The 6956-nt window shown below is 33.6% G+C and overlaps 1 long non-coding RNA gene across 1 annotated transcript; it reads right to left on the reverse strand.

Annotated features, from left to right (window-relative positions):
• Positions 1-1673: 1673 nt before the first annotated feature.
• On the reverse strand, positions 1674-3886 carry LOC135223219 (uncharacterized). Its single transcript, XR_010316432.1, has 3 exons — positions 3736-3886; positions 2854-2961; positions 1674-2448 (listed from the first exon to the last, which is right to left on the reverse strand). It is a non-coding gene; the product is annotated as an uncharacterized LOC135223219 (long non-coding RNA).
• Between the last annotated feature and the right edge of the window lie 3070 nt (positions 3887-6956).

Here is a 6956-nt window from a genome sequence, read left to right on the forward strand (position 1 = left end):
CCCTTTTGTTTTTTGTAAGCTCTTTTCACTTGAGGCTCTAACATTCAGAAAAGTATAGTATAAAATCTCTTCATTTCTGACGATTGAAGATCCTAAATATATGTTTGAATTTTTTAACACACTACCTCGAAATAAGTGAGCTATATATTAAACCTTTTCAAACGCACTAATCACACGATACAGCTTTACGAATTTCACTCTGTAGTCAGTAGTGCAAAAGGATTCTCAAAACATTTTGTAATTCATTTCGAGACGGAACAATAAAATTAAGAATGAAATTTGAATTAACAATTTTCCCTGCAATATGAAATTGATCAAGTCTTAAAGTCCAGCATAATTTCTTAACAACATAAATGGTCAGCTCTAATATATCTATGAAACCAATTCAGAGCTCGACAAAGACAATGTTGGTAAGTCCTGCTACGAGGAAAAAAAACTCTCCCCCCCCCCCAAAAAAAAAAAAAAAAAAAAAAAAAAAAAAAAACAAAAAAAAAAAAAAAAAAAAAAAAAAAAAAAAAAAATACTTAAAATTATCGATTCTTAGCAAATAAAGACGGGGTCACGGGCTAGAAAACATTTAAAAGGAAAATAGCATAAAAAATTAACCAAGTGAAAAATAATCGTAGGAGTATATGAACCTTAATTCACTGATGTGTTACAGTAACTAAAGTAGGCACAAGGAAATTGCTGCCCGTGAAGAGACCAGGGTTAAGTTATCAGTGAAAGCTGTACAGGGAAACAGTTTCTCTTTGCAAACTGCTCCGCTTGATTAACTTAGTTTCAAAGGACAAATTGTTTAGGACAAAAACCTAGTTTATGTTGCTTAATTCAACAAGGTTATGTTCGTCAATGATACCTTAAATGCTCAAGAACACAGTCCTTGTGTATTTTTGTTTCAATATAGTTCCTCTCTGTTACATATATAAATCGTAGGCTAGGGATATTTGTATTATTTCATTCAAACTCAAGGAGTTATGAACAAAGTGAAAAAAATACATTAAAGAATGAAAGAATAATAAAATCGGAAATTCTTATAAATTGAAGCTAAATATTCGTAAATATCATAATTTTGCTTACCAGGTCAAAAATGATAATAGCTCAATCAATTATTTGACAAACAGTAAGATATTCAACTTTACCTTATTCACGCGGAGTTTAAAGTTGAAAACCTTGGGGAAATTCACTGAGAAAATGTGTTTGAAAAAACCTTGGACCTTGAAATGAACAGTTCTGAATATTGATTGTGTTATGTTAAAAAGTAATATTATATCTAGAGAAAAAGATAATTCAGAATTATCATTAAATAAGATAAAAGACTTCCATGCACAAACCGTTAAAGCTTTTTCAATCTATTTTTTTTACGTTGTTTAGTTCATAAAGAATGCTTCTTAAATAATTATCAAAAATAAGAGTAAAGTACTAGTCTAAATCTTTTAGTCTCAAAAGAAATTGAAAAAAATAGGTAATGTGTTAATGACTTATGAACTAAATTAAAAGGTTACACGTAGTTGGATAAAATGAAAAGAATAACAGACACTAGGAGACTGGAAAGAGAAAAAAAATCAATTAGGCGTGAGGAAAACCAGAAAGGAAGATGGAAGGAGATACAAAACCTTATTGAGTAAAATTTTGAAAAACATACTTTTTCCGTTGGGATAATTAATACATAGAACTCCAGGAATTCTCCTTTATTTTACTATTTGCATAAAATTACTTTTGATAAGATTACTGCACTTAAGATATTGTGGCTCTGAAATAAAAGTAGCGTCTGGTAGTGACTAAATACATTACATTCCGATTTTTAATCTTATTAATGCCCGCGGTGTACACTTATCACTCATTTTCACTCCCTGCTTTATAACTGTTGGAATCGTGAAGAAAATGCCGTTTGTGGATAAAAACCATTTACATAACCCTATTTCTCTTATTTCCTTACATTTGAATTCGCTATGAAATCAACGACCGGTAACAAATACAGCGATATGGATAGGATTTAGTTTGGCTATCAAGGAATAGATTGAAAATAACAGTCAAAAAACAAACTGGAAAAAGTGTAACGGTAATTTATGCGAGCCGAAGGTTACGCCTTTATGCAGCACCAGCTCTGGCAGCACCAGCTTTGGCAGCCCGAGCAGCTGCCGCTGCCTGCGCAGCTCTTTCTGCCCCCGCAGCTGCTATTTCCTCCTGCGTTGGGTATTCGAGGGTGGCCCCTTCCTGGCACTCGTAAACGGGGCAGCATTCAGGGTATGGCTTCTGGAAGTTGGCTTCATTGGCGATCTTGCATCCAGGATTCCTCTTCGGCGGGAGACCGCAGTCCTCTACTTTTCTCGACCAACTTGTTTCCCTCCTTCAGGCAGGTTGATTTGCCGCAGAAAGGACTCAGGGGCCACGATTGGCCCACGTGGAAGATCCGGCAAGCCGAAGACCCGAAGCAGACTCCTGGGAAATCTGTTAGAGGAGAAAAAAAAATTTTGTCAATGGATTCCATAATAGCGCCAAAGGAGGTCGTTGTTAAATCTCTCAAAAGTTATAAGCCTTCAGAGTGTTGTTCAACATATAATAAAAACTCTAAAAATAATGAATTACGGACAGTCTTTTCATTGATATAAACTATAAATGTTCTAATATAGCTTAAAAGCACCGCGCACTATCGCCATACATATCTTAATGAGATGGGTCTTGTAGCATACTTTTTTCGCCCTTTTTTCCATCCTTAACAAATGGACATTCTGCAAAGTGATAGCATGCTTTGCAAGTTCAATGGTATCTGCGCCACTTTTCTAATAAATGTTTGGACAGATAGTAATAAAGTAATAATAAATGCAAATAAAAGTAACCATAAAGAATACTAACCTCTGAGCACATCAGCTGGCAATGTACGGACATTTGGTTTTGATGGAAACCGGTTTTGGCAGAAAACCAAAGTGACGCAGATTGAAGCGACGATCAGGAACTTCATGGCTGAGGAGATATTTTAAACACTTGTAAGTTTTTACAAAATATCAGAGAGAGAGAGAAATGCTTGTCATGAATGAAAGTCTTTTATCTGTATATTTTATCAATTTATAGATAATAATATATATTTTCAAATCATTGTTCAAGTTATTTCCGAGAGATTAAAATATATCCATGGATTCATGGCAAAGGAGTATTACAAATACTGCTTTTATCTACTGGAAAAATATTTAGCATAAGAGCTGTTTATGTCTATGATGACGCACTTATCAGGCTGTAGAAGTATTTCACATCAACGAAGAAAAAAAGCTTATTTATATGATGCAGACTTGCTAGTGAAGTTATAACAAAAATAATAGTATCCCTGATAAAAGAAAAGGTAGAACGTAGAACTTTATGCAACCGGCTCTTTCCTTTCTAATAGCTTTAAGTAAAACAGTTGGCTTGAGTGTAAAAGAAGCTGGCGGATTATGATTTAAAATAAATAAGATATTGTATGATTTTCATATTTTCCAAATGATTCTTGCCGAAGCTCTAGATCGAATCATGAGAAATACAATCAATGCACAAGGTCAAGAAATAGAGCATATTACATACAATGAAATTATTATATCTCTATCAAGTAGCTAAGAAATTTTTCCTCTAAACGTACATTTCTTAAACGAATCAATTTCATGTTTAAAGTATGATCAATGCTGTGTAAACATAAAAAAAATAGATATCGAATTTTGCAAAATCTTGCGAATTACGTTCGATTCCTTTACAAGAATTCTGACTTACCTGATAGCTTTGTTGAATATGAACTCTCTTGAGAGAAGTCAGGTGAGTTTGATGCTGGAAACGTCTTCGTTCTAGTTTATATAGCCCTTTGAATGGCACACGAAGGAGGATACGGTCCGCTTGGAGGGAATTCAGACTCGAAACCGGTTTGGACGTATATATGAATTTCTTTGAGTATTTTTAGTAGTCTCAGCCCTCTAATTTAAACGAAGTTGATGACTTGAATTGGGCACTGTATTTCCATTTGCATTTATTGCCAGAATCCATGGAAAACAATTAAAAATCAATGCAAAAGGGAGTACTGTTAAATTTTTGACGTTGGCAACCGAACAACCGAAGATCCTGGGTGGTTTTCGGGAACGTGGCCCGTGATAGTTGGGGGAAAAACGGCGGGAATTTCCTTTGCTATAGAAAGGCAAAAAAGTAATTTATGAATGTCCATCCTCCTTTGAGATGGATTCTCTCTCTCTCTCTCGCTCTCTGATGACTTTTTACCAAATAAATATGTGATTGTAATAAAGATGACTGAAAATGCTGTTGCAAATGAAATCCTGACTATAATAATAATAATAATAATAATAATAATAATAATAATAATAATAATAATAATAATAATAATAATAATAATAATAATAATAATAATAATAAGTTTTATTGAAAGATATTGCTGCATCAGCTGTATTTAACTTGTAAATAGTCTTCTCTGATGCAGCAATATCTTTCAATAAAACTTGCTTGATAGAGAATCTCCTTTCAAAATGATAATAATAATAATAACGGTTGCAGGTCCACAAGAATATCGCATGTGAAGTATAAAGTCTTTAATAGATAATGAAAGCTTTCGAACCTTGTACTAGGTTTATCTTCAGTCAAGTGAACATTATGACTTTAAAAATCCGTCGAAGTAAACTTCTAAACAGGACAATTGTCATCATTTTCGACACAGAAAATTGTGCACAATAATAATAACTTTAGTTTTGTTTGCCAACACCAAAGGTAACACGTCTATTAAAGCCATGCAATAATTTCAACTATAGTTTTAGTGGTTGTGCTACACTCTGACAGCTTTGTTCTTACCTTGTCACATTCTATGCATAAAAGTTTAAAAGGTTAATCTGGTAAATGAACCCGATTTGTCACAGCTACATTAAATGTCACACAAAAGTGACTGACGAAAATTAACTGTACTTAATTGTGTCGCCTTAACTATCCTATGAAAAACTTTAGCTCTCTCTCTCTCTCTCTCTCTCTCTCTCTCTCTCTCTCTCTCTCTCTCTCTCTCTCTCTCAACTAAACTAAACTGTACTAGAAGAACTTGTATACCTTGTCTGATTCAATAGAGAAATTTCAAGGTAACATTGTTTTCTGATGAGGTCCTATTTTAAAAATAGTAATTAGAAACTAATTTGAACTCCCTTTTCTTCTTCTTTTACTTTATAATGTTAACGATTTTGAATCTGAATAATCTGTTGCTGACTTTTAAACTGTGCTTTTAAAGGATTTGCCACTAAATCTGAAACTAATATTTTATGATGAGACAGCTGCCCTGACCCAGAAGGGCAGAAGTAAATCCTCATTCACTGAACTCTTTTATAAATAGCAATTAAAGCAGTAAAAAGTAGCTTTGGGTAAGTCTTCATGATAGAAGCTCGAAGGTAGCACGGTGAGCTACTTTTCGCTCAAGTAGTTTCCATTAACTCACCTAATGTCATGGGTTAAAGTCTCCCCGTGCAAGGCTACCGGCATTCGACCCCTATCACTTCCAGATTTACGGGCGATCAGTGTGGTGATCTCTGATGGAAGTTTTTCGTTTCGTAAAGTGCAGTCATCGGCGAGGAACTGCCTTTGGCTGAAATAATAGAGAGGAAAGGGTGGAAAAAGCACAACGAATTTTAGTGGTGAACTGGGCTTATTCTCGACTAGTAATGAATGTATTTTTGAAGCCTGTTTTCATGACAAGTTTTTCCCAGTCGTAGGTTTATCAAAAACTTATCATTTATGCAGCTGGAATGTTTTACTTCAGAAGTACATGTTCATAAATATCCTTTGAGAATTCATACTCCGCATTACAGCTATAACAAAAAAAATATGTAAATAACGAATGATATTTCTTACGAACGAAATTTTCGAGGCATGTGATGATCGTGCCTGTGGTTTTGTGTATAATTGATTATGTAAGTTCCCAATTAATTTCACCAGCTTAATGAATAATCATACAGATGAAGCATTGTTATTTGATTATATTCTAACCACTAGATAATGTTAACCACCTAGTTTTACGTAAATTCGATGTAAAGAAGCGACCTAGATATCCTTGCTTCGTTTCACGAATAAGAATTTCGCAACTCACCGAGGAGGTTTTTCCATATCTTCATGCATAGTTTAAACAACCTTGGCCCATTTTTTTTATTTTTCCTTTCATGTTGCCCTGTGCTAAACCAGTTTCTAAGGTCCTGCAGGATCAGGATAGTCCTTTGGTGCTAGGGGGAAATCGGAGGGAAAATTCCCCTAAAGTGAGGACGAGTTTTCTTCGTCGCACGTCTTTCTCTGTCTGTCTGTCTGTCGGTCTGTCCGTCATTTATATGCCACTAATTAAATTCAATAGGATAATATCTAAACATTTTTAGTTTGTGATAGTTGAATTGAAACCTGAATGCATATTTTCACAAATGGAATATATGTATGTCAAGATTCACTCTTGTTTGAGACATTAAAATATTTTTCGTGCATCTCACTTATAACTTACGATAGGAATTGTTTATCATTTTAAATACATTTTCACATGAATTACCAGTAACTCAATATTCATAAATTCCTTATTATAGGAATTGTTTATCCTTTTGAATACATTTTTGCATAAATTACCAGTAACTCAATATTCATAAATTACCAGTAACTCAATAGTCTAAAAAAAATTCTATTTAAAATCCGCCTCGTTGTATTCGTATCAAAACACAAATAAATATAGGAATATTTATTTTTGAGGGGATCAGGGATAAACGGAAATTAACGATAAGTAAGGAATTCTTCATTAAAGATTTAAATGATGATGAAATTCAAGATTTATTCTTTTTTAGCAGTTTCATATCAAATACTTTAGTGGCAAAAGGTACAATAAAAGTTTTTTTCAATTGCGTTTACAGGTGCTTTGAATTTGCATACCAAATGATGATGATGATGATGATGATGATGATTATTATTATTATTATTATTATTATTCT

This window comes from Macrobrachium nipponense, chromosome 20 (assembly GCF_015104395.2).
Source record: "Macrobrachium nipponense isolate FS-2020 chromosome 20, ASM1510439v2, whole genome shotgun sequence".
NCBI classification, from domain to species: Eukaryota; Metazoa; Arthropoda; class Malacostraca; order Decapoda; family Palaemonidae; genus Macrobrachium; species Macrobrachium nipponense.